The 27,716-nt window shown below is 49.3% G+C and overlaps 2 pseudogenes; both read left to right on the forward strand.

The window, feature by feature from the left end:
- The window catches only part of LOC132494202 (centrosomal protein of 78 kDa-like), an 83,263-nt pseudogene that overhangs the window by 41,628 nt on the left and 13,919 nt on the right, over positions 1-27,716 (forward strand).
- LOC132493077 (BCL-6 corepressor-like) lies at positions 2,283-27,630 on the forward strand (annotated as a pseudogene).

Below are 27,716 nucleotides of genomic sequence, written 5' to 3' on the forward strand. Positions count from 1 at the left end.
TCTATTTCTGCAAAAACGGGATTTTGATAGGCATTGCATTAAATCCGTAGATAGCTTTGTGTAACATGGACATTTTAATGATACTTCATGAACATGGGATGTCTTTCCATTTATTTATGTCTTCCTTAATTTCTTTCAATACTGCTGTAGTTTTCAGTGTACAAGTGTTTCATGTCTTTGGTTAAGCTTATTGCTAAGTATTTTATCCTTTTAGATGGTATTGTAAATGGAATTGTTCTCCTAATTTCTTTTTCAGATTGTTCATTGTTAATGTACAGAAATGCAAGTGATGTGTGTATGTTGATTTCATATTCTGCAAACAAACTTTGCTAAGTTTATTCTAATACATTTTTTGTTCTAATAATTTTTTTGTGAAATATTTAGCACTTTCTACATCTTTTTCAATAGTTTCCCTTTCAGCCTAAATGTATCCTTAAATCTAGGGGACATTTTGACCTCCATCTTAGGCTTTCATCTTATTTCTCAACTTATTCAGTCTTAGTTATTTAGTGTTCTCCTTATTGTTTGCCACTTTGGAGAATCCAACAAAATGTTCTACTCAAGGTGAGACGTCTTTTCTCTTCCGCCTCTGAACCTGAATATCACTTATTACTTACTTCATTCTCTTAGCACTTAGCATTCGAAGTTTAACGGGTGATCTTTCTTAAAGGAGGCCAATATGCTCACCGAATTCAAGACCTCTGGTGACTTGTGTCAAGTGTATAGGAATCATATTAACTTGTTGGCTGTTAGCACCCCTGGAAACATTTCTAAAGTGGCCTTTGACATTGATATTCAGGTATATTGAGCACCACATTAAAGAGTTTAACAGAATAAGAGTAGGCTGGTCTTTCCTAAAGCAGAGTTTATTCAAGGGTGACCTTTTAGTAACCTGCATCAGGCTCATCCGCATTGAGTCATTGAGTGCCCTCAATCCCCCTAAACTGTAAACTTTTTTTTTCTTTTTTTTTTTTTTTGTGGTACGCGGGCCTCTCACTGTTGTGGCCTCTCCTGTTGCGGAGCACAGGCTCCAGACGTGCAGCACAGGCTCCAGACATGCAGGCTCAGCGGCCATGGCTCGCGCGCCCAGCTGCTCCACGGCATGTGGGATCCTCCCGGACCGGGGCACAAACCCGTGTCCCCTGCATCAGCAGGCGGACTCTCAACCACTGTGCCACCAGGGAAGTCCCTGTAAACTTCTTATACACAAGAATTATGTTTTATAGCTCTTGTTCCCCTTCCCTATACCTAAACATACCTGGAATAGAAGGTGCCTCTACGAACAGGTGTTGCTTTAGTTTAAACTACATTAAGTACATGTGTATGTTCATTTCCCTCTGGGAAAGGAGGCTACTTTCCACAGGATTCAAATATCAAGCCTTTAAACTTCCTTGAACCCATAGATATATAAATAGTTGCATAACTATCCTTCCTCTATACAACTCTAAGATGATCATATCAAAGTATGGTCATTAATTGTTTTTTTTTTTTTTTCTTTTTTTTTTTTTTTTTTTCGGTACGCGGGCCTCTCACTGCTGTGGCCTCTCCCGTTGCGGAGCACAGGCTCCGGACGCACAGGCTCAGCAGCCATGGCTCACGGGCCTAGCCGCTCCGCGGCATGTGGGATCTTCCCGGACCGGGGCACGAACCCGTGTCCCCTGCATCGGCAGGCGGACTCTCAACCACTGCGCCACCAGGGAAGCCCTATCTTTTTTTTAAATTGACTTTTTGAATTCAGCTTCCCAGGAAAGATGCGTTTAGAGGTTGGAGGGTCCCTGTGAGACAGAGCAGGTCCTGCACCTCCCATTGCACGTTCTGAGGACGCTCAAGGACAAGGTGAACTGCTCTTCCACAGCATCTTCCCTTGAACTTTTCACTGACGTGCTCCTAGTCATATGACGTGCATTCAGTTGAGTAGTTTTTCACTACTTTTCTAAGTTCCATCTGGCTGCTAGGGTCAAATGAGATACTTTTGCCACCTAGAAAATTTAGTATATGAAAAGGATTCCTGTAGGATTTTGGAGTCCCCTTCCTTAGGTGATGCCCCTTCTTTTGAGAATCAGGAAATGACTCTTATCTGTCTACTTGCCCTCCTTCACTTACCCTGTCATTTATAACCTTGCAACCAAGTGATGAGTAAAGACAACGATCATAGAGCTCTCTCAGGTTAATACTGCCACAGCTACATTCCCACTTGGTGCAATTTTAAGATTTGGACATTTGGAAATGTGAGATCCTTTCCCAAATCTTTGGCTCACTCATTCTGTTATTCTCACCCCTTCAAAGGATGCAACCCATTTCCAGGATCATGATTTCCCTTTTTTTTTTTCATGTTTTTTTAAAGCTAATATTGTGTGTCCTTACGTTATGGGCCACCTTGGATCCTTTATGGAAACATGTGAACATATATTAAAAATAAAAAAGTAAAATGTGGCCCTACAGCCACACCGGGATTTCATTGCCCTGAGAGAGGAGTTGGGGCGCATCAGTGACTTCCACGAAGCCTATACTTTCAAACAGGCTCCGGGCCAGCCAGTTTCCGGCTTAAGCAAGGAGAATGTTCCAGCGGTAACCAACAAGGAGAACCTGGCGACGCCGGTCTCGACTCCATTCCTGGAGCCGACCCTGGGGAGCGACGGCTCTGCGGTCACTTTCGGGAAAACCCAAGAGGATCCCAAACCATTTTGCGTGGGCAGTGCCCCACCGAGTGTGGACGTCACCCCCACCTACACCAAAGACGGAGCTGACGAGGCAGGATCAACCGATGGCAAAGTTTTGAAACCGAAGCCATCTAAGCTGGCAAAGAGAATCGCAAACTCCGCTGGTTACGTGGGTGACCGGTTCAAGCGTGTCGCTACCGGACTGTACGCAGACTCCAGTCAGCTCGGCCGGGAGCAGCGGGCATTGCAGGTGAGCCCCCCCCACCCGAATTTCAGGAGCCTGACCAGTTGTCAGGTTTTTTTAATGTGTGAAGAGGAGGGGGCCGGGGGTATGATAGGGCAGGACACCGGGCTGATTTGGTTAATGAAGCTTAGGATAATTTAAATGTTTGAAATGTGTCCAGTAAGGGGACGTAAGTGGATACTTGAAGTTATTCTGTAGATTTTAAGCGAACTCCACTCGAATGCTGATAACGGAAGTTTTAATTATTGCGAAGGATGTCTAAAAGACTGCATGACATTTACCTATCAATCGCTTTGATTTCTCTGCCATTATGTACGTTAACAAATATACCTCAAAGCGCTGCTTAGAATGCCTTACGTGATACTTGGTGGAGGTGTGTAGCGGCCGCATGTCTGTGAGATTCGTGCAATTTTTTTTCCACCATAAAGCAAACAAACAAACAAAACAAAGAAACAAACCTTGCTTAAAGGGATAGAGTATGTATTTAACTTGCTAGTGAATGATAGATGTTGTATAGGAATTTCCTTAAGATATTTTACTTTTAATTAAAAGACAAATAAAGCCAAATTGTTCTGCAATGTTAAGAAAAAAATTGGTTTATGCTTATAAAAATGGATGAAGTTATCTAAATGATCCATTGAGTGCCCATTTTAATGACATAGATGGAAGGATTACAAGAGAACAGTATTTTATGTCTACCTGCTGCTTACTGTGAGGTCAGTTCTTCTAATTTTTATTACTAGAATCTTCCATAAACCTTTTGAGTTAAATTTCATTTCCAAATATACAAAGGGAAGTTTGTGGGCCATGGTCGTCTTTATTCACTGTGCATTTGTTTTCTTTTTTGTTGTGTTTTTGTTTCGCTTTCTTTGCGTTGTGTTTTTGTTTTGTTTTATTTACCTTCGAAAGAGAATGTCTGTCTGTATGCCACAGTGTATGTATGGATATACATACACACCACATATATCTCTACATACATATGGCTTTAGGAATAAAGAGTGTGTGACTAGTTACACATAGACACTCTTACGTTTTTATCGTTCAATTTTAAAATATCTCAGTTGTATCATAAATTGTGGTTGGTTTTGGGCAAACTTTTCTTTGAAGATACTTTCCTTTAAGGTAAGGGCAGTGAAATAGCTTTGGTGGTAAGGTGTGTCTTTTTTCCATCTCCGTTCTCTTTGTAGCGTGCAGTGATGCGCTTCTCGGAGTTGGAGATGAAAGAGCGAGAAGGTGGCCACCCCACGACCAAAGACTCCGAGGTGCGCAAATTCAGCCCCGCTGACTGGGAAAGGCTGAAAGGAAGTCAGGACAAAAAGCCAAAGTCGGTCGCCCCGGAGGAGGCCATTGCCGACCAGAACGACAGTGAGAGATGTAAGTGAACCCAGGCGGCTCGCGTGTGGTACCACGTCGGTGGGAACGGGGCGGTTCCGCTCCCAGTGCCGAGGGAGGTGAGAGGAAACAATACGCTTCCGACGGCCCAGCGTCTGGGTGCTGGCTGTTCGGAGAACGGGCTGCTCTGGCCACCCTTCCCAGCTGTGGATTGCAAGGCTGGTTGTCCTTTTGAGCGTTGCGGCATCCAGGATTGAAGCACCTATGAAATGTTTCCTGGCACGCATCTCCTTTTTCCGGAGAAATGCTAGTCCTGTAGTTGGTAATAGTCTGATACAGTAGAGCAGAGCAATGGCAGTGCAAGACCTCCAGCGTAGCAGGTATGTGTTGTGTTTTGTAGCAGGTACGGATACGGGTTTTTGGTAGCAGTGGAATGACACTTGGAGCCAGAGCCAGACCCTCCAGAGTGACGGTCTCCTATGGGAGGGAGTGGGGAGTCCTCGGATTCTCCCTCCGAAGGCAGAGGTTCCGTTCAAGTGAGATGAGGGCTGATGAAGGCACCAGAAAGAGGAGCAGAATTGTTCTCTGTGGCAGAGGCGTGTTTGCAGTCACTAGGAGTTGACAGCACGCTCCGAGGGCGTGGGATCGACGAGGCCGTTCTTCCCACCAGACGGGCTGTATTCGGTTTTGGAGGCCAAACGGGAGAGAAGGCTAGTGTTTGCCTCGAGTCACACTCTGCGGTCCCGTCAGCTGCTCCCCCACTGGGGTTGACTTCGGGCTTTGCCCTCGAGACTTCCTGGACTAATGAGATGTGTTGGCAGCAAGTGGAGGTCTTTCTCCCGCTTTCTTCAGTGTGCGTGCTTGTGGCCTGTGGCCTGCAGCCTGCTCCGGACCCCAGAAACCTCACCGGTGATGGTGAGTGAGGGCACCTAGGTGAACGTCGAGGACAGGGTGGGCGTGAAATCCTCCTGAGACGGGACAGTCGGGGGTGGTGGGCACGTTTGGGAGGCCCAGGCCCTTGGACCCAGTCGTAGGGTCGGCGTTCGCCCGCACGCTTAGGTCGTGGGTGCCTGATGCAGTTCGGGAAAATTGTGGTCAGCCACAGCGTGTGCTTCTCTCTGCTGCTTGGAGCACTGCCCTCCCCCAGCTCATCTTTGGGGTCAGACAAAGGCCTGTGGCCAGGGTTCTGGGTAAGCCACACCGGGACCGGTGTGTCCTACGTGGCTCCCGTAGAAGGGGATTTCTGGGGCTAGTCAGTGGCGCCCTTACCCGAGGGATGGGGCTCTTGATGTGCCTGGAGTAGACGATTCCAAGCTCCTCCCCCTCGGGATTGGAATGAAAAACGGAGAGTCCAGGCCACCCTGCAGTGAAGCAGCAAGAAGGCCTCCCTCCTTGCCTGTGCTCACAGCTGACACGCAGCCCTTACCCTCCTGAGTGGCCTCATAACTCAGCTCCTGGGGAAGTTTCTCAGAGAGATGTGATAAAAGTGGGCAAGGCCAAGTTCACGGGGCTGCACTTTTCTGAGGAGGGGATCTGCCTGTTGTGGGTGGACGGTGAGGGAGGCTGGAGGAAGGGAGCGGGCAGTTAACCGGCCTCGAGTCTTCTCGCCCTTTTCTCCAGCAACGTGGCCAAACCCAGGGTGGCCGCTGCCCTTCACGTCTCAGTGGCCTCACCCGCCCTTCTTCCCAGAGACGTTTGTGTGCGTCCTTCCCAGTCTTTCCTGCTGAGCGTGGAGACGAGAACTCGGTGTGGCTGATGGGGAGCAGGGCCTGAGCCCCAGATGATTCCGAAAGCCCCCTCCCCCCAGCGCCTGCCTCCAATCTCAGACCGACCGACGGGTCTCTTCCTGGAGCACCCGGGACATGGCCCAGTGAGCCATGAATCTCCACCATGGGAGGGCAGGAGAAGGGTTGGGGAAGGTGAGGGGCTCCGTTTGAAAGGTTGGGGCAACGGAGGTGGGTTCCCCACCCACCCTCTGTCTTGTAGAGACGTGGGGTTTGTAAATAGCTGGTCAGGAAAGGTCACCTGAAGGGGCCACTGTTCTTACTGCGGCCTCCACGTCCAAGGCCCAGCAGGTGTTCATTCCATTCAGCTGGATATGAACGGGCCTTCTTGTTCTTGGGCCATCACATCTTGAGCTGATATGGGCTCAGGTCCTTCTCATGGGTGTCGGTGTGGCCGAGAGCCGAGCTGTGAGCACATGGGAGCTGGGGTGGGGATTTGGGGCGGGCAGGGGTCACAGAGAGGGTCCAGGACGCCTTCAAGATGCCTTCCCCCTTCTGAGGCAGCCCCTACCCATGGAGGGACCAGGAGCTTCTAAGGTGGTGGGTGCTGTTTGCGTGGCCCTGGTTGTCCTGGTGTGGGTGCATCTTGTTGCTAGGGGCTTGTTTAAAAAAGAAATTAACTTGAAAACACAGTGGCTGAGATACTCATTTATTCTTTATGATCACATGGGTGGCTGAGTGAAATTTTTATTTTGGAAGTTCACCAAATGAGTTGGGAGGTTCCTCAGATTTGGAAGTTCATCACTAGGAACCCTCAGTGGCATTTGAAGATGGGGCGGGACAAGGAGGCATTGGTCCCTGCCTTCTCAAACTTGGAGTAACCATCTCCCTTGCGAACCACTTGGCTGGGACAGGCCTAGGACCTGCTCAGTGGCAGTGCCTGGCCAGGAGCTGGAGGAAGCCTCAGTCGAGGGGCTTCATGAAACTTCTTTGCTCAGGGAACTTCTCTTCCAGCTGAGCACCTGCACGTTTGTAAACTACTTTGGAACAGAGATCCCCTGCACTCCTTGTGTAGCGGGAGTAACTTTGAACAAGGTTAGCCCTGACTGGAGGTGCTATTATAGTTAAGCTACAGAGAAGGGGATTTTAATCCTGGGGAGCCTTCCAGCAACTCAGAACCCTCTCACCTTGTTTAGGCCTCACTGGGCATGGCTCAACAGTGGTGAGGGTGCTTTGCTGCCACAGTGACTTGTAAATGTTGCTGTGGTGATGCTTCTGTGAGGTGATGCTATGGTACAACCATAATGAATTTGGGATATATGTGCTGTGAGTCATAGGACCATGCTGCAGGGACCACGTTCACATCTTGCTTAGACTGGGTGACCAAGGGCACATGGCTTCCCACTTTTAGAAGGGCCAAAAGTAGCAATGATGGCAAAGCCTGATGGTTAGGATCCCCGTGTATCTATTTATCTCCCCATCTCCTTTGCCCTCAAGGGTCATCCTCCTGTGGGTCGTGGTTAGAACAGTCTTTGAGAAGCTCCAAGTGACACGGAGCCTCTACCCCATAGCTGGTGGCCATGGGCATCTTGGGCAGTCGGGGTGGGTGTCCTTCAGGGTTATTAGTGGCCTGGGTAAGGTCACACTAGCGTAAGGTCTTGGGGGGCCTTAGCTGAGGGGAATTGAGATCTTTGCCCTAAAAGGCTCCGGGGTTGGGGGAAGGGTGGATGGACCTAGTCTGGAAAAAGAAACTTTCAAATTGGACATGGGGGTTCTTAAGGTAGCCCTTCCATTCCTCCATGGATGCCCTCCCACGGAGCTTTTAGGGAAGGCTGATTGGACCAGATTGGACCAGAGAAGTCCAATGGTGTAACCAGCAGGGCTCACCTCTTAAAATTTCCTACATTTCAGGCCTGAGATTCAGGCTGGTCTGAAAGTCTTGGCATCTTTTGGTTAAAGGGATTTTTCCAGCCTTTCTCTGTGCTGAGCCCGGCCTGTGATGATGAAGCCCACCCTGGAGGGAGGCTAGCAGTAACATTCCCACTTTACAAGTGAAGGGGGCCGAGTTGTAAAGCGGCGCCATTCCTGCCCGAGTGTTTAAGAGGGTCACAGAGCAGCCGGAGAGAGAGTTGCAGCACGCCATCTTCACCGGGCCTGCGGTAGCCTGGGCTGCATCACCCGTAAGCACAGGCCAGGAGTTTGGGGTTTCTCCTGCTGCCATGGCAGGAGACCCTCGCGGTTGGGGTGATTCCACCATTCCGGCAAGAGTAGATGGGGATCTCTCCCACCTTGGGATAGCCTTGGAGAAAAGCTAAGTGTGTTCCACCATTGAGAACACAGGTCAGGCTAGCCCAGGCCAGGGTGAGGTTCATCCCCACAACTGACTGCCATTAAATGCTGGGAATGCCCCCCAAGAGAGGCTGATCAGGGGACCAGCCGGCTGGGCAGAAGTGGGAGTGATACTTGAAGTGGTCTAGGGAGAGGAGGAGGAATGCGAGCAGCATGTGAGGGGTGTGTCCATGATTTCATCTAGAAAAACGGGCTGTGGGAGCTTAGCTCAGGTGTTAACGAAATACCAAACTCATACACCCACCCCCACCCCCGGCCGGTGATGGACACAGGGTCATCTTCGGGGAACTCTTTAACAGCACAGTGATCATTATGGAATTATTTGTGTGTTGGAAACAATGTGACTAGCAAAGCAGTTGAACTGTTTCTTTGGCTAGAGCAAAAGTGAGGAGTGATGTTAGGCTGGGGTGATTGGAGGAAAAGCCCCAAGTGGATGCTAGATTGAGCAGGGGGGCAGGAGCAACACAGGCGGAGCTGGGGTGTGAGCAGTTCAGCCCTGCCCGCCGCCCCCCCACCCCCCACCCCCCATGAAGGTTGGAGTCTTGTCTTTGAAATGTCCTTAGATGCTTGTTGCCTGGGAAGGAAGGCGTGGAGACGTGCCAAGTGGGTGACTGGTGTCACTGAGGGCCTTCTTCCTAGACAGGAAACAGGAGCAGCCCCTCGATGGCAGTGAAATGCTTTTCCCCCCACGGGTGTGGAAAGAGGACAGACGGACTTGTAGCAATCTGGTTGAGTTCTTTGAAATTGCCCTTGACCCTTGTGTGTGCACCAGGAAGCCTTTCCTTTCCCTTTGCCAGGCTCCTCTTGCCTTGGTCTCCCCAGCTTCCCAGCCTCCCACCATTTTTTTTTTTTTTTTTTTTTAGATTTTTTTAAATTTTATTTTACAAATTTAATCAGTTATACATATACATATGTTCCCATATCCCCTCCCTTTTGCGTCTCCCTCCCACCCTCCCTATCCCACCCCTCCAGGCGGTCACAAAGAACCGAGCTGATCTCCCTGTGCTATGCGGCTGCTTCCCACTAGCTATCTACCTTACGTTTGGTAGTGTATATATGTCCATGCCGCTCTTTCACTTTGTCACAGCTTACCCTTCCCCCTCCCCATATCCTCAAGTCCATGCTCTAGTAGGTCTGTGTCTTTATTCCTGTCTTACCCCTGTGTTCTTCATGACATTTTTTTTTCTTAAATTCCATATATATGTGTCAGCATACAGTATTTGTCTTTCTCTTTCTGACTTACTTCACTCTGTATGACAGACTCTAGGTCCATCCACCTCATTACAAATAGCTCAATTTCATTTCGTTTATGGCTGAGTAATATTCCATTGTATATAGGTGCCACATCTTCTTTATCCATTCATCTGATGATGGACACTTAGGTTGTTTCCATCTCCGGGCTATTGTAAATAGGGCTGCTATGAACATTTTGGTACATGTCTCTTTTTGAATTATGGTTTTCTCAGGGTATATGCCCAGTAGTGGGATTGCTGGGTCATATGGTAGTTCTATTTGTAGTTTTTTAAGGAACCTCCATACCGTTCTCCATAGTGGCTGTACCAATTCACATTCCCACCAGCAGTGCAAGAGTGTTCCCTTTTTTCCACACCCTCTCCAGCATTTATTGTTTCTAGATTTTTTGATGATGGCCATTCTCACTGGTGTGAGATGATATCTCATTGTAGTTTTGATTTGCATTTCTCTAATGAGTAAAGATGTTGAGCATCCTTTCATGTGTTTGTTGGCTGTCTGTATATCTTCTGTGGAGAAATGTCTATTTAGGTCTTCTGCCCATTTTTGGATTGGGTTGTTTGTTTTTTTGCTATTGAGCTGCATGAGCTGCTTATAAATTTTGGAGATTAATCCTTTGTCAGTTGCTTCATTTGCAAATATTTTCTCCCATTCTGAGGGTTGTCTTTTCGTCTTGTTTATGGTTTCCTTTGCTGTGCAAAAGCTTTGAAGTTTCATTAGGTCCCATGTGTTTATTTTTGTCTTTATTTCCATTTCTCTAGGAGGTGGGTCAAAAAAGATCTTGCTGTGATTTATGTCATAGAGTGTTCTGCCTATGTTTTCCTCTAGGAGTTTGATAGTGTCTGGCCTTACATTTAGGTCTTTAATCCATTTTGAGCTAATTTTTGTGTATGGTGTTAGGGAGTGATCTAATCTCATACTTTTACATGTCCCTGTCCAGTTTTCCCAGCACCACTTATTGAAGAGACTGTCCTTTCTCCACTGTACATTCCTGCCTCCTTTATCAAAGATAAGGTGACCATATGTCCGTGGGTTTATCTCTGGGCTTTCTATCCTGTTCCATTGATCTATATTTCTGTTTTTGTGCCAGTACCATACTGTCTTGATTACTGTAGCTTTGTAGTATAGTCTGAAGTCAGGGAGCCTGATTCCTCCAGCTCCATTTTTCGTTCTCAAGATTGCTTTGGCTATTCGGGGTCTTTTGTGTTTCCATACAAATTGTGAAATTTTTTGTTCTAGTTCTGTGAAAAATGCCATTGGTAGTTTGATAGGGATTGCATTGAATCTGTAGATTGCTTTGGGTAGTAGAGTCATTTTCACAATGTTGATTCTTCCAATCCAAGAACATGGTACATCTCTCCATCTATTTGTATCATCTTTAATTTCTTTCATCAGTGTCTTATAATTTTCTGCATACAGGTCTTTTGTCTCCTTAGGTAGGTTTATTCCTAGATATTTTATTCTTTTTGTTGCAATGGTAAATGGGAGTGTTTCCTTGATTTCACTTTCAGATTTTTCATCATTAGTATATAGGAATGCCAGAGATTTCTGTGCATTAATTTTGTATCCTGCAACTTTACCAAATTCATTGATTAGCTCTAGTAGTTTTCTGGTAGCATCTTTAGGATTCTTTATGTATAGTATCATGTCATCTGCAAACAGTGACAGCTTTACTTCTTCTTTTCCCATTTGGATTCCTTTTATTTCCTTTTCTTCTCTGATTGCTGTGGCTAAAACTTCCAAAACTATGTTGAATAAGAGTGGTGAGAGTGGGCAACCTTGTCTTGTTCCTGATCTTAGTGGAAATGGTTTCAGTTTTTCACCATTGAGGACGATGCTGGCTGTGGGTTTGTCATATATGGCCTTTATTATGTTGAGGAAAGTTCCCTCTATGCCTACTTCCTGCAGGGTTTTTATCATAAATGGGTGTTGAATTTTGTCAAAAGCTTTCTCTGCATCTATTGAGATGATCATATGGTTTTTCTCCTTCAGTTTGTTAATATGGTGTATCACGTTGATTGATTTGCGTATATTGAAGAATCCTTGCATTCCTGGAATAAACCCCACTTGATCATGGTGTATGATCCTTTTAATGTGCTGTTGGATTCTGTTTCCTAGTATTTTGTTGAGGATTTTTGCATCTATGTTCATCAGTGATATTGGCCTGTAGTTTTCTTTCTTTGTGACATCCTTGTCTGGTTTTGGTATCAAGGTGATGGTGGCCTCATAGAATGAGTTTGGGAGTGTTCCTCCCTCTGCTATATTTTGGAAGAGTTTCAGAAGGATAGGTGTTAGCTCTTCTCTAAATGCTTGATAGAATTCGCCTGTGAAGCCATCTGGTCCTGGGCTTTTGTTTGTCGGAAGATTTTTTATCACAGTTTCAATTTCAGTGCTTGTGATTGGTCTGTTCATATTTTCTATTTCTTCCTGATTCAGTCTTGGCAGGTTGTGCATTTCTAAGAATTTGTCCATTTCTTCCAGGTTGTCCATTTTATTGGCATAGAGTTGCTTATAGTAATCTCTCATGATCTTTTGTATTTCTGCAGTGTCAGTTTTTACTTCTCCTTTTTCATTTCTAATTCTATTGATTTGAGTCTTCTCCCTTTTTTTCTTGATGAGTCTGGCTAATGGTTTATCAATTTTGTTTATCTTCTCAAAGAACCAGCTTTTACTTTTATTGATCTTTGCTATCGTTTCCTTCATTTCTTTTTCATTTATTTCTGATCTGCTTTTTATGATTTCTTTCCTTCTGCTAACTTTGGGATGTTTTTGTTCTTCTTTCTCTAATTGCTTTAGGTGCAGGGTCAGGTTGTTTACTCGAGATGTTTCCTGTTTCTTAAGGTGGGATTGTATTGCTATAAACTTCCCTCTTAGAACTGCTTTTGCTGCATCCCATAGGTTTTGGGTCGTAGTGTCTCCATTGTCATTTGTTTCTAGGTATTTTTTAATTTCCTCTTTGATTTCTTCAGTGATCACTTCGTTATTAAGTAGTGTATTGTTTAGCCTCCATGTGTTTGTATGTTTTACAGCTCTTTTCCTGTAATTGATATCTAGTCTCATAGCATTGTGGTCGGAAAAGATACTTGATACAATTTCAATTTTCTTAAATTTACCAAGGCTTGATTTGTGACCCAAGGTATGATCTATCCTGGAGAATGTTCCATGAGCACTTGAGAAAAATGTGTATTCTGTTGTTTTTGGATGGAATGTCCTATAAATATCCATTAAGTCCATCTTGTTTAATGTATCATTTAAAGCTTGTGTTTCCTTATTTATTTTCATTTTGGATGACCTGTCCATTGGTGAAAGTGGGGTGTTAAAGTCCCCTACTATGGTTGTGTTACTGTCGATTTCTCCTTTTATGGCTGTTAATATTTCCCTTATGTATTGGGGTGCTCCTATGTTTGGTGCATAAATATTTACAATTGTTATATCTTCTTCTTGGATCGATCCCTTGATCATTATGTAGTGTCCTTCTTTGTCTCTTCTAATAGTCTTTATTTTAAAGTCTATTTTGTCTGATATGAGAATTGCTATTCCAGCTTTCTTTTGGTTTCCATTTGAATGGAATATCTTTTTCCATCCCCTTACTTTCAGTCTGTATGTGTCTCTAGGTCTGAAGTGGGTCTCTTGTAGACAGCATATATATGGGTCTTGTTTTTGTATCCATTCAGCCAGTCTGTGTCTTTTGGTGGGAGCATTTAGTCCATTTACATTTAAGGTAATTATTGATATGTATGTTCCTATTCCCATTTTCTTAATTGTTTTGGGTTCGTTATTGTAGTTCTTTTCCTTCTGTTGTGTTTCTTGCCTAGAGAAGTTCCTTTAGCATTTGTTGTAAAGCTGGTTTTGTGGTGCTGAACTCTCTCAGCTTTTGCTTGTCTGTAAAGGTTTTAATTTCTCCATCAAATCTGAATGAGATCTTTGCTGGGTAGAGTAATCTTGGTTGCAGGTTTGTCTCCTTCATCACTTTAATTATGTCCTGCCACTCCCTTCTGGCTTGTAGAGTTTCTGCTGAGAGATCAGTTGTTATCCTGATGGGGATTCCCTTGTGTGTTATTTGTTGTTTTTGCCTTGCTGCTTTTAATACGATTTCTTTGTGTTTAATTTTTGACAGTTTGATTAATATGTGTCTTGGTGTATTTCTCCTTGGATTTATTCTGTATGGGACTCTCTGTGCCTCCTGGACTTGATTAACTATTTCCTTTCCCATATTAGGGAAGTTTTCAACTATAATCTCTTCAAATATTTTCTCAGTCCCTTTCTTTTTCTCTTCTTCTTCTGGAACCCCTATAATTCGAATGTTGGTGCGTTTAATGTTGTCCCAGAGGTCTCTGAGACTGTCCTCTGTTCTTTTCATTCTTTTTTCTTTATTTTGCTCTGCATCAGTTATTTCCACTATTTTATCTTCCACCTCACTTATCCATTCTTCTGCCTCAGTTATTCTGCTGTTGATCCCATCTAGAGTATTTTTTATTTCATTTATTGTGTTTTTAATCGATGCTTGATTCGTCTTTAGTTCTTCTAGGTCCTTGTTAACTGTTTCTTGCATTTTGTCTATTCTATTTCCAAGATTTTGGATCATCTTTACCATCATTATTCTGAATTCTTTTTCAGATAGACTGCCTATTACCTCTTCATTTGTTAGGTCTGGTGGGTTTTTATCTTGCTCCTTCTCCTGCTGTGTGTTTTTCTGTCTTCTCATTTTGCTTATGTTACTGTGTTTGGGGTCTCCTTTTTGCAGGCTGCAGGTTCGTAGTTACCGTTGTTTTTGGTGTCTGTCCCCAGTGGCTAAGGTTGGTTTAGTGGGTTGTGTAGGCTTCTTGGTGGAGGGGACTACTGCCTGTGTTCTGGTGGATGAGGCTGGATCTTGTCTTTCTGGTGGGCAGGTCCACGTCTGGTGGTGTGTTTTGGGGTGTTTGCGGACTTTTTATGATTTGAGGCAGCCTCTCTGCTAATGGGTGGCGTTGTGTTCCTGTCTTGCTAGTTGTTTGGCATAGGGTGTCCAGCACTGTAGCTTGCTGGTCGTTGAGTGAAGCTGGGTGCTGGTGTTGAGATGGAGATCTCTGGAAGATTTTCGCCGTTTGATATTATGTGGAGCTGGGAGGTCTCTTGTGGACCAGTGTCCTGAAGTTCGCTCTCCCACCTCAGAGGCACAGCACTGACTCCTGGCTACTCAATTTGGGATGATTTGTTGTCTATTCATGTATTCCACAGATGCAGGGTACATGAAGTTGATTGTGGAGCTTTAATCCGCTGCTTCTGAGGCTGCTGGGAGAGGTTTCCCTTTCTCTTCTTTGTTCTCACAGCTCCTGGGTCTCAGCTTTGGATTTGGCCCCGCCTCTGCGTGTAGGTCGCCGGAGGGCGTCTGTTCTTCGCTCAGACAGGACAGGGTTAAAGGAGCAGCCTCTTCGGGGACTCTGGCTCACTCAGGCCGGGCGGGAGGGAGGGGCACGGAGTGCGGGGCGAGCCTGCAGCGGCAGAGGTCGGCGTGACGTTGCACCAGCCCGAGGCGCGCCGTGCGTTCTCCCAGGGAAGCCGCCCCTGGATCCCGGGACCCCGGCAGTGGCAGGCTGCACAGGCTCCCGGAAGGGCAGTGTGGACAGTGACCTGCGCTCGCACACAGGCTTCTTGGCGGCGGCAGCAGCAGCCCCAGCGTCCCACGCCTGTCTCTGGGCTCGGCGCTTTCAGCCGCGACTCGCGCCCGTCTCTGGAGCTCCTTTACGCGGCGCTCTTAATCCCCTCTCCTCGCGCACCAGGAAACCAAGAGGGAAGAAAAAGTCTCCTGCCTCTTCGGCAGCTCCAGAGTTTTCCCGGACTCCCTCCCGGCTAGCTGTGGCACATTAGCCCCCTTCAGGCTGAGTTCTCGCCGCCAGCCCCAGTCCTCTCGCTGCGCTCTGACCGAAGCCCGAGCCTCAGCTCCAGCGCCGCCCGCCCCGGCGGGGGAGCAGACAAGCCTCTCGGGCTGGTGAGTGCCGCTCGGCACCGCTCCTCTGTGCGGGAATCTCTCCGCTTTGCCCTACCCAGGTATGTGGGGAGTTTCTTGCCTTTTGGGAGGTCTGGGGTCTTCTGCCAGCGTTCAGTAGGTGTTCTGTAGGAGTTGTTCCACGTGTAGCTGTATTTCTGGTGTATCTGTGGGGAGGAAGGTGATCTCCGCGTCTTACTCTTCCGCCATCTTACCCGGAAGTCTCTCTCCCACCATTCTTTCCCTACCCTTTTTCTTCACCCTCGCCCCTGCTGACCCAAGTGAACATTGGTGCTATGTCTGTGTAGATGGCAGTTGGGGGCTATTTGGTCTCTTGATGACATCAGCCTTTTTTGTTTACTAGCAGTTGTTTCCATAGTCATTTGTAGCTCCGCCCTGATTGGTTGGATCTTACTGTGAGGTCACTCACCCCCGCTTTAAAAGTAAGCCACCTTGGAGAGTTAAGCAGTTAGGGAGTGATCTCACATGCCTATAGACGGATGGTGTAGATGCCTCACCTTGACCCTTGAAGGATGGATTGTGAGTGGGCTACACGCCTCATTTTCTGCTTTCTTTGCTGGTTGTGTTCAGCTGTCCTTCCTTTGGGACGTCTTTCTGAGGGTTTTGTGCCTCCAGCATGTGAGGCCCCTGGTCTCCAAAGGGGGGTGGTCTGTTGGTAGCAGATTGCCTTGGGCATGGGGGTCCTGCCTGCTCCTGGTGACCTTTGTTCCCGCCTTTCCGGGTTGTCTCCCCTCCCCTAGGGGAGTGTTATGATGGAAGCAAACCTGACCCCTTCAAAGCCCCAGAAGACAGTGATCTTCCTGAGGACATGGACACGGAGCCCCCCAGAGAGTCCCCCACCGACCAGGCGGCCCCGGACGCGTCATGCAGCCCCACCCTCCGGCTGAACAGAAAGCGCAAGGTCTCTGGCAATAGGAACCACACTGAGACCACTGTGCTCCCGGAGGACTCTCTGCTGAAAGCCAAGCGGAGACGGGTCTCCAAAGGTGAGCTCGATTTCGCTTCGGGCCCGCAGAGCACCCTTCGGAAGTCCTGGAGCGGAGCAGTGGAAAGTTCCAGTCCCACCCTGGAGCCCTGGGGGGAGCCACTCACACCTCCCCACCCCCCACCCCACCAAAGCCCGGTGCCGGGGCTGGAGCCCAAAGGTGGCCAAAGGCAAATAGGCCCCCTCCCGAGACTTGGTGACAAGTTCCAGCCAACACAGTGACCACACCCCTCCCCTCCCCCATCCCTGTTAGTGATGTGTAAGACAGTTTGTTCCCCGCCCCACCCCGCCCCGGGGGGCTTCTTCATTAATTTGTAGTTATTTCTCCATTAGCTGACTGGCCTGAGAGGGAAATGACAAACAGTTCCTCTAACCGCTTAGAAGAGCCACATTATAGTGAGCTGACCAACCTGAGGTGTGCATTGAATTAACAGGGCTCCATCCCAGAAAGCAGCACCGCTTGCTGCACCTTAGACGTAGGCGGGAGCAGAGAGCAAACCTGACTGGCAGGGCAGGAAGGAAGTGACCCAGGCGGTTCAGCCTGCGGTCACCCCCCAGGGCAATAGCATCTCCGAAGAGAAACCTGGCAGGAAAAGGGCAGAGGCCAAAAGCAACAGCAGCTGGTTGGAGGAGTCCCTTAAATGCAGTGACAATGAACAAGGTACGCACGGGGCGGGGGGCACTCCTGGAGGGTGGATCACCCGCCCTCTATGGGAAACGGCCCTGGAGGGGACCTGAGCGCCATCCAAGTTGACAAGAGTAGCGTGTGGCGAGCGGGGAGTTTTCTTCCTGAGGTCCTTTCAGCCTGCACACTTCCTTATGGAATGGACAGTGAGGCGGGAGCTCGACTTCCTGGGCTGCTCCTCATCACCCAGCCCGCGGCTGGGCAGTAAGGGAAGTCTTGGGTGACGCCGGGCGCTTGTCAGTGCCCTCATTCCAGCCTCAGGCTGTCTGTCCCGAGTTGCCCTGTCCCGAGCACCCAGGCCCCCCACGGGTGGGGACGGGAGCACACGAAGGGCTGGCTTCTGCCCTGTCTTGCGGCCCTTTGAAGCGACTTGCCATTTGGCGTTTCGTGGGTTAGCCTATTTGCCGGTTGAATGTGGGATAATTAAAATATTAGTGCTTTGAAAACATAATTGGTATATTTTTAAAAACTGAAGCTGCTCCAACGACCAGTGCTAACAATGGGCTTTTCTTTCCTCACCGGCTACAACTGTGTAACGCCCGCTGCTTCTCCCCCTGACAGATGTGCTGTGCATGGACGAAGAAATGGATTGGCAGCGTTCGCCCCTGCCGCAGAAACACACCGACAACAGCGAGAAGCCATCCGGGAAGCGACCGTGCAAAACCAAGCATTTGATCCCTCAGGAGCCCAGGCGGGGCTTGCCGCTGCCAGGGGCCTCCTAGGTGGACAATGCGGATGGCAAGGTACCTCTTGCCCCTGGCTCTCCCCTGCCCCCCGTGCAGGCACATCCCGCCTGCCTACTTCTCTGCTTCTGGGGACAAAGCTTTCCTTTCCCTGAACCCCTCCCCCCAAAACGTCCCTGCCCCTTCCTAGGGGACCTGTCTCCTGGGTGGTGGTGAAGTTTCCAGCTAGTAAAAATGCAACCCCTTCCTCCCGCCCCGCCTCCCCCAGACAGAGAGGAGGAAAAGTGCTTTCCTCCACTCAGGTTTGTAACTCAGGGAGGAGGCGAACCAGCCGGGTGGAGGAAGGACAGCCTGAAATGTGTGCGCTGCCTGGTTTCGTAATAGGTGACCGTCCGGAGATTTTGAAAGCGGCCTGAGCCCAGTTCCGACTATGATCTTTCGCCAGCCAAGCAGGACCAGAAGCCCTTGGACCATTTGCAGCAATTGTTACCAGCTTCCCAGGCCTCGCAGCTGACGTGGTCAAGCTCCCCTCCAGAGACCACCCAGTCCCGCCCGATGCCACCGGAAGCGCGGAGACTTATTGTCAATAAGAACGCAGGCGAGACCCTCCTACAGCAGGCCTCCCGGCTTGGCTACGAGGTGAGCATCCTTGTGGGTGCCCCGGATCAGGATCCGCCGGCTGCTGCTCCTTGGGTGGGGGACACACTGGCTGGGGATGGGGGGCGGGTCTCAGAGCCAAGCCCCCTCCACGTGGCGGGCTGGGCTGGGTGTTCCAGCAGGGTGTTTGCGTTGGCCCCGCTCACACTGCGGGCTCTTTGGTGGCTTGTTCAGTCGTGGTGTGAAAAGAAAGGCAGGCCTCTCTGATGTTCCGTTCCCGTTCAGGCAGGTAGGCTGCTTCGGCCAGTCCGGCTCACTTATCTCTGATACAAAATCTGACCTAACCCAGGGCTTGGCGACCAGGGGAATTTTAATGAGCCCTTTTGGATTCTGAATAGCAAGAAGGAGAGTAGTTATTAGCTCTACTAACTTGTGCTGTTTGGGGCAGAGTGATGCCCCTGTGGGGTAGCGGGTGGGAAGTGTCTGTGCAGAGTAGGGGTGGGAGTGGGGCAGACCTGAGCAGTCTCTTTCTGAGAGGGCATGGGAGCCGAGGGCTGATGGGCGGGGAGCAGGGGTTGAGCCTTGCACAAAACTCCCTGTCCACAGTGCTGTATCCCAACCCAGCACGGCTGATGACAGTGATAGCCTCTATTGCTAGAGCAACATAGAAAGATAGCTGATATCTGCCTAAGCCGGTGTGATCTGTAGTAACTCCTTTCACCCTTTTAACATCTTCACTTGGGAGTAACGAGTACTAGCCCACTCTTGGATGAGGAAACTGAGCCTCAGAGGGGTTAGCTGATACCCGTACAGGTAGCAATCCAGCAGTGCTCCACAGCCCACCACGCTCCTCAGCAAGACTGGCTCACACTGGAATTGCCCTTTTTACAGTTCAAAACCTCTGTGAGACAGATGCCTCTCCCTGTCCTGTGCAGTTCCCCCACCATACTTGTCAGTAGCAATTGTGATGTAATAGCCCACAGGGCAAAGGCATTTTTCTGTGCTGGCATCAGCCCTCTGGGAGTTGAATGGTGACAGTAAAACGCGGTTCAGCAGGCTGAGCGTGGAGGTGTGGATGAGCACTGGGGTGGCAGGACCCAGGCTGGCCCAGAGCCCTAGCGCCCACACCCTCAGCCAGCTCTGTGCCCCTGTCCCCCGTCTCCTGTCGTGTCCCCCCACCCTGGTCCATAGTGCCGTGAGCCCTTCGAAGTGTGCCTGCCTTGGCCCTAAGGCATGACTGTGGGTGGGAAGTTGGAAGCACTAGGTCTATGCTTAGTTTGGGGGTGTTTTTTGTTGTTGTTGTGGGTTGAATGTGCTGTTGTTTATATCTACACGTCTCTTGGAGACCTCTCCATTAGCTAGAGAGCACTTTCTGGTAGTTAGCGCACTTACTTGCAGGTGAAGTCCAAGGAGCACCCAGTTGGTTCCCCAAGAGCTGAGAGCGGGCGCCTAGGAGGACAGAGCAGATGTTGCACATAGTGTTGAGCTAGACCCCCCGTGGTTGAGAAAATAGTCTCCTTGCTTCCAGCAAACGCTGGAGGTGGGGGGGAGACCCCTAACCCCAACTTTTGGGTTAGGGTTGAGAAAGTAGACTTCCGCTTCCAGCAAATGCTGGAGATGGGGGGGCGGGGTGCTGCTGCACCCGCCGTGGAGGGCGGGGCTCCGAGCCCCACCTGTGAACTTGGCATCATTTCCAGCAGCCTCCCTTTGGGACCAGAGACGTCAAAAGACCCTCGTTGGTCCTCTAAGACAGTTTCCATTTTGGTTTGGTGGCTCTGAGGCCTGGACCAAGGGGCACTTGATCCATACTTTTTTAGGCTACCTGGCCTTTGATTGCACAGGAAGCCTTGGGAATGTTTATGGTGGGATTTGTTTTTTTCTTCAAATGTAAATTTCAATATGTAGATTCCACAGATCACCAGTGTTGATGCTGAGCATTGTGACAAGTAGATGAACGCTTTCAACTTTGAATCCAACTTCCTGGGATTTCTCGGGGCAGAATTTTAAATGTTGGGATGATGGCCCAGTTGGGAGATGTGGCAGCTTCAACCTTTTAAAATTGAAGGACAGTTTGCTTAAGCAGATAAGGGTGTGGTTTGGGAGGGTTTTCCTGAAGTTTGTCTTCAGCATTCTTGGTTATTTTCTTCTGCTTAGCCAAAGATACCATGTGCAGTATAAAGGCTGTCTGAGCTTTATGTCATGATAATGTGGTTCTGGAAGTTTAGAAACACACTCTGGCTTCAGATCCGCATTAAATAGATCACTTGCGTGGCCAAAGACCTCAAACCTTTCCCTCCTGGGAAAAAGGCTTCTATTTCTTAGGCTGAAACGCCCGTGTGCAACCACATGCTTGTGCCTTTAGCGGTGATGGTTAAATTTTCTATGAATTGAATAAGTCATGTTTTTTAAAAAGTTAATGAGGCATTTAATTAACTAACAACGTCGGGCTTATGGCCTTTATAGTTACATTTTGCGGGTAATGGCATTCGGCTTATAGCCGCTGAACGGAGAGCTGTCCGACAAAAGCAGTTTGACTTTGCTCGGGAATGGCTGGGCTGCCCTTCAGACACTCCCGTTTATTTCTAGCGGAGAAAATAAACCAAGGAATGTGTTGCGTCGACAGACTCGCCCCGCCTCTTCACCTTTCAGTTAGAGAAAGTGTTGGTGGCGATGGTTGCCATCCATTTAGAGGCCATCACCCTCCTAGCTAGGAGAGTGTAGTTAGCCCACTTGACCCCCGACAGAGAAGGCCTGTGGGATGCTCGTCACAGCTGGATTGCATCCCTCTAACTGGGGCCCTCTTGGGCCTTTTGAATCTTCCCAGCTGACCAGGTACCAAAGACCTGAGTTATAGGTCTAGTACTTCATGTTAATTGAACTTGGGGTTTAATATCTCTGGGCCTCAGTTTCCAAGTGTTGAATGAGGATAGTACTACCTTCCTTTCCTGCTATCTCCTGGGTTCCTGTGGGTGACAGAAGACGTCCTCATCTGGGGAAATGAGAAGCACTGTGTAAACAGTGGGATCAACGTGGTTGAGTTAGGACAGCCCGTGGCCAAAGGTCTGACCTGGCCGTGGGGCTACTGCTGCCTTTGCTGCCAGCTTCCAGGAGAAGAGAGTTGACTTACCCACCAGCTTGGACGGCCTTTCATTTCTAGGTACCCTTGAACCTGCCCTAGTAGTGATGAAGGTTTCCAGGCGAAGGCCGTGATTGTCACAGCAGATAAACCCTGGGTTGAGTAAATTGATGTGTGCACAGCAGTTGGTGGCGTTCAGAACTGATCCCAGAGCCAGGTGACAGGGCCTCTCCCTGGCTGGGGCACACAACTCATTAGCTTGCAGCCGTCCACTCAAGTCTGGCTAGTGAGGGCCTGCTAAAAGAGCAGCAGCTTCATGCGGTATCCTGGATACCAGGGCTCGGGGCAGGTGGCCTGGGAGCCCAGAGGATTGTGGGCTTTCTGGCAGGTTGGGATGTAAACGGAGAAACGCATTCGTGGGCGTGCCTTTTCTCTTCCTCCTCTTGTTTTGGAAGGGAGCTGCTGCAGTGACCTGAAGTAACAGGGCACCGATGGCCAGGTTTACCAGCATGCCCCATTGGGTTCACGTGGTAAGGAAATGGAACATTCTAGTTCGCTCCCAAGTGAGTGGTCACCTTTGATTGGCGTGTCCTCCAAAGGGCATAAAAGGTTTTACAGAACCCATCTCGCACTTATGGGCGGCTAGAATGGCCCCCGTTTTGGGTATAACAGATGAGTTACCTGAGAGATGTCACAAGGAGGCCTGTTCTGACCCCATCGCATCCCCCCTTACCCAGCAGACCATGTGCTGGGCCACATGCACGTTCTGCCTACTCCCAGCTCTCAGAACCTGACAGCTCTCTGCTGGGCACAACTTACCCAGTATAAACAGTGTAACGTGTTTTCTGGTGGCAAATGCTTTCGATGTGTCTGAAAACTTTCTTAAGGTAATAAAACATTGAATAAATTCCTGCTCTGCTTACTGGGAGTGGTTCATATTAATATTTTAACAAGCCAAAGAAACAAGGTTAATAACAGTGATTCTAATGCACAGTGTTGACACAGAACATCTCTGGGGGCGGGGGGGGGGGGGCGGTGAACGTTTTATTTGATTCTTGAAATGTGGAGGTTGCAGCCTGTGGTGTATCAGGTTCCTGTCATTAACTTGAAGAAATATGAAAATATTAGACTGATTCTGCCCCGAGAGGGTGGAGTGAGGCAAAATAGAGGGTGGGGTTATTGGAGGCATTTTGTGTCATTCCTCGAGGATGGAGGGAGAGAGCTTCTCTTTAAATCTACTTAACGTACAGACAAGAGCATCTGAGGCCCAGGTTCTGATTTGGGGTCTTAACAGGGGGCGCGAGGATGTAGCTGACCTGGGTGTCCCTGCTTCTCTAAGCTGGGGAATGTTCTCCGGCTGATTTAAGCTCTCTTTAAGTGTTGGTCATCCATACTTTGATCTAAACTTGTGTTATCGTCCACTGCCACCGACTGAACAGACCCATCAAGTGAGAATGGTCTGTGCTTGGCAATGTGTCATCTAAGATGTTAGCAGCCGTGACACCTCTGTACTGGTCACGTCGGCCCCTGGGCTGAGGGCTTTCATCGCTATCCGAAGGCGTCCTCTCAGCAGCCCTGTGGAAGCTTGGAGAAGTTCAAGGGTAACTTGCCCATGGCCAGGCCACTGGTGCAGCAGAGCCTTAGACAACACTGTCTGTATCTCCAAGCCCTTCTCACGCACTCTCGCCCCCCAGCAGGATGCCTGCCGCCTGCCCGCGCCATGGTGGGCTTTTGGCCCCAAGGACGTATGCCTTTGAAAGTGGGCACCACCAAGCTATGGGGAGGTCACCCTTACAAGGTTCACTGTATGGTGGTCTGATGGTATCTCCTCTCCTCTCCTCTCCCCTCCCCGTAGGAAGTGGTCTTGTACTGCCTGGAGAACAAGATTTGTGATGTGAACCACCGCGACAACGCGGGTTACTGTGCCCTGCACGAGGCTTGTGCAAGAGGTTGGCTCAACATCGTACGACACCTCCTTGAATATGGCGCTGATGTCAACTGCAGTGCCCAGGATGGAACCGGGTCAGTGACGGTCTTGCGCTCTTGGCCTGACCCTGCTGGGGCATAGGCAGTGGTTCTCAGGGTGTGCGGGGAACCCCAGAAGGAAAGATGGAGAGTGAGTGCCATGTAAGCACACTGATGGCGGAGTCCTCTAGAATGGAATCGCACAGATCTTTCTGGCAAATTTACATAGAACTTTAAAACTCTGTGACGCTCTTATGGACAGAAGTCCCTGAAAATGTTGAGCCTGCATGAATAATCAGGGGTGTTCTCTTTTAAGACCCTGGACTCTTCACCAGCGTCTGTTGAATCTCAATCTTGAACATATATGTGAGTTGAAAGTTGCAGGAGTACAGACAGGTCCAGTGGCAACTGGCTTGATAGGATCTGCCGTGTCCACCCACATCCCCGGGCCTGGCCCCCACTCTGTCCTTGCCCTCGGTTTATTGGCCAGAGGCCCAGGTGTGAGTCAGCCCAAGCATCTTCCTGGTTGTACCTGGGATGCCACCACGAGGCAGGGCACTGGGGCTTTCCTGACAGTCATAACATTAGCAAAACCGTAAGGTATTTGGTGGTTCGTGGTTTCCAAATAGCATCCTTTCTGGATGGGACTGTGGACAGTGTTCCTGACCCCAGCGGACACGGGCAGGAGGACTCTGTATCCTCCTGTGAACTCGCCCTGCCTGTCGACTGCTTCTGGGCGAGAGGGTTGATCACTCATCTCCAAATTGGTTTCAGGAGAGGTTCCACTTTGCCCCTAGTTTCTTTTACAAACTGCACTTTTTGGGTTTTGTTTGTAATGGTGTAACAATGGCTTGTCGTATCTGCTTCCGTGGTGCTGGGGTTCTTCCCCCACCCCGCCGTATGTTACCTTCTTACAGTCTGTCACTATTTAAGTTCTTTGGAAACGTTTTCATCGTGGCCTGAGTTCCTCCTTGGGCCATGCATTAAGAGAGATTTGCATTGAAGAATTAGGCCTGAGATGGTCCCTTCACCTGTCCCGTAAAGGGTTATGTGTTGAAATAACAGAGTAATTTGTCGCAGCGACCGTACACTCACCTCCTCGGTGAAATAGCGCGCCTATGAGTCTTGGCCGCACACGCTCGATTTTGCCCCGTGTCCTTAGAAGCAAGCGTCGCGTGCACAGGTGTAATCCCCCTCACCTCTCCTAGGCCTCTCCACGATGCTGTCAAGAATGATCATCTCGAAATTGTCCGCTTGCTCCTCTCCTACGGTGCTGATCCTACCCTGGCTACGTACTCAGGTAGAACCATCAAGAAAGTGAACCACAGCGAACTTCTGGAGAAGTTCTTAACAGGTACAGCAGAGGTCAAGACACGGTCTTGTTCAAGCATCTAGACGGTGACTTCACAGCCTTTCACCTGGGTTCCCCCTACCCCCACCCCCCGTTTACTCTAAGTGACCCTTTACTGGGAAAAGCGGCCCAACGTTAGTCTGTCAAAGAAGAGATACATACTTTGAGTTTTGCGAGGTGGGGGGCTGGAAAACTCTTAGCTAGCCAGGCTAGCTTTTGTTTGGCAGGCTGGGGCGGTGAGGCGGGCAGTCCCTCAGGAAGGCGGGTGGACGCATGGGGAGGTTTCAGTCAGATACCTGGAGGCGTGTGCAGTGGGACTTGTCAGGAGGTGACACCAGCCCCAGCGTGAGCTGTTCCCGAACTCCAGCAGCATTTGCCTCTTACCAGCAGGCGTTATCTTGTTTCTCTCTCTCTCTCTCTCTCTCTCCCCCTCTCTCTCCAGACTGTTTAAATAACCTGCAGGCTCCTGACGACTCTTCGGAGTTCTCTGGCAGCTGTGTGTGTGGTGAGCAGCCTTGTTCGTTTCAGTTGGGCGGGTGGGGGTGGGGGTGGGGGTGGTGCTGTGAGCAGGGCTTGCTTGGGAAAGAATTTTCCCAGGGTCCTTTTTGGCGAACAGCTGGAATCTTGCTCCAGCTTACTGACCTCTCTCTTGTTTGCCCCCCCGGTTAGAACCAGATGATGAAAGTGGTTACGATGTTTTAACAAATCCCCCAGGACCGGAGGACCAGGATGACAACAACGAGGCCTATGGTGACCTATTGGAATCTGAATTTTCTGAAGAACCCCTTTTGCCGTGTTATAACGTCCAGGTGTCCGTCGCTCAGGGGTGAGCGTGGCCAGCGTGTGGTCGAGAGCCAGCCCAGCTGCTCTGTGGGGTGGCAGGAGTTAGAAATCCCCTTCAGCAGATGAGGGTGGATGGGTTGGGGGGTGAGTGAATTCCTCACCAAGTGTCCACCGACCTCACATAATGCAGTGGAACTTTTCCAGAAAAGTTTGGGGGGTGGGAGGGCTCCCCAGCCAACTGCCCTCATTGGAACACACCCCTAGAGCCCAAAGGACACGGGAGTCAGCGACTGCAATTGCACAGTTTCAGTCGCTAAACGCTTGGGGAAGAGATCCTCCCCAAACGGCTACCATAGGGGCCTTCCAAGGAGCATGAGGTCCACGGGACGATACTGATGTGTACCCTCTTGTCGTATAAGATTAGAGAAAGCCGTATGTGGCACCTGGGATCTTATGTGTCTTCAGATTTGCTTAGATGGAGTCTTGTCCCCACGGTCGGGCCACTGTGCCCCATGACCAACCCTTCGGAGTGAACACATCAGGAGACCTTGCTCTGCTGTGTGTTGACCCCGGTGCTTAAGGAGTAGCATCCTCCTTGGACTCTGAGGCTGGGAGCGTGTCTGCCTTTGTGGTGACATTCTATTCGGGATAGAGATGATAAAGCGTGGCAGGGTATCAGGAAGGATTGTACCACCTCCCTTCTCGAAAAAGCCTCACTCCCGGCAGCATTGAGAGGCAGGTTGGAGGTGTGGGAAAGGAAAGGAAAGCCAGGTGACCTCGAGTGTTTCTCATGCTCTCTCCATGAGGGCCGGTGGAGAGGAGAGGTCAAAGAGGTGTTTGCCATCTCTCTTGGATTGGCATACAGACTGGTTTTCCCCAGTGACTAGAACGGGGTGCACTTACTTGGAGAGGGGTGACCTGAGTTGTGACCAGAGCCAAGGCAGCACTGGGGTGGCCTGCAACGAGGCTGGTTCAGGGGCGCTGCTCCTGCTTTTGTCTAAGTTGGCTGATCCGCCCTAGGTGGTCTCTTAACACATGCACATGAGTCCAGAGTTCCCCCACTAGAAGTAGATCTTCCGGGCTTCCCTGGTGGCACAGTGGTTAAGAATCTGCCTGCCAGTGCAGGGGACACAGGTTCGAGCCCTGGTCTAGGAAGATCCCACATGCCACGGAGCAACTAAGCCCGTGCGCCACAGCTACTGAGCCTGCGCTCTAGAGCCCGCGAGCCACAACTAGAGAAAGCCCGTGCCAGCAACAGGCCCAACGCAGCCAAAAATAAATAAATAAATAAAATTTAAAAAAAGAAGAAGAAGTAGATCTTCTAAGGACAGTGAGAAGTGGGGTGGGGGTGGGGTAATCAAAGTGGAAGGAGCAGGCCCTTTCACTGCCAGGAGACGGGTAGTTCATAGTTGGGAGCGCCTCTGATTTTGCCGGAAACTCAAACCACTGTCCTTTCTCTGGTGTAGGCCTCGTAACTGGCTGTTGCTCTCAGACCTGCTCAGGAAACTGCAAATGTCCTCCTGCATATTCCGCTGCAATTTTCCAAATGTGGAAATTGTCACCATCGCGGAGGCCGAGTTCTGCCGGCAAGTGTCAGCAAGTCACTTATTCTCTTGCCCCAAAGACCTGGAGTCCTGTAATCCAGAAAGTAAGGAGCTCTTAGATCTGGTGGAGTTCACAAACGAGCTTCAGACTCTGCTGGGCTCATCCGTGGAGTGGATCCTCCCCAGAGACCTGGACTCAGACGACGACTGGTGAGCTCGCCGGGGCCCGCCGTGTACAGTGTGTCATGGTGTTAATCCTTGTGCATATGTGTCCTAATACGACTATTTCTGTAAAGAAAGGACACTATGAGACACGACTCCAGTCGGAAGGACTTCAAAACATGTTTTTTTCTTTTTAAAATTTTAAGTCAGTTTTTATGAAGTTGTTAATAAAGTTTCTTTACTTTTCAATGTACACATGCTTTGGAATATGTTTGTTTTTACTCGGAACAATTGTTTCTTTTCTTTTTTAAGGAGAAAAAAAAAAGGCAAAGGAGCTCC

The sequence above is a fragment of the Mesoplodon densirostris genome, chromosome 7 (genome assembly GCF_025265405.1).
Source record: "Mesoplodon densirostris isolate mMesDen1 chromosome 7, mMesDen1 primary haplotype, whole genome shotgun sequence".
Classification (NCBI taxonomy): domain Eukaryota; kingdom Metazoa; phylum Chordata; class Mammalia; order Artiodactyla; family Ziphiidae; genus Mesoplodon; species Mesoplodon densirostris.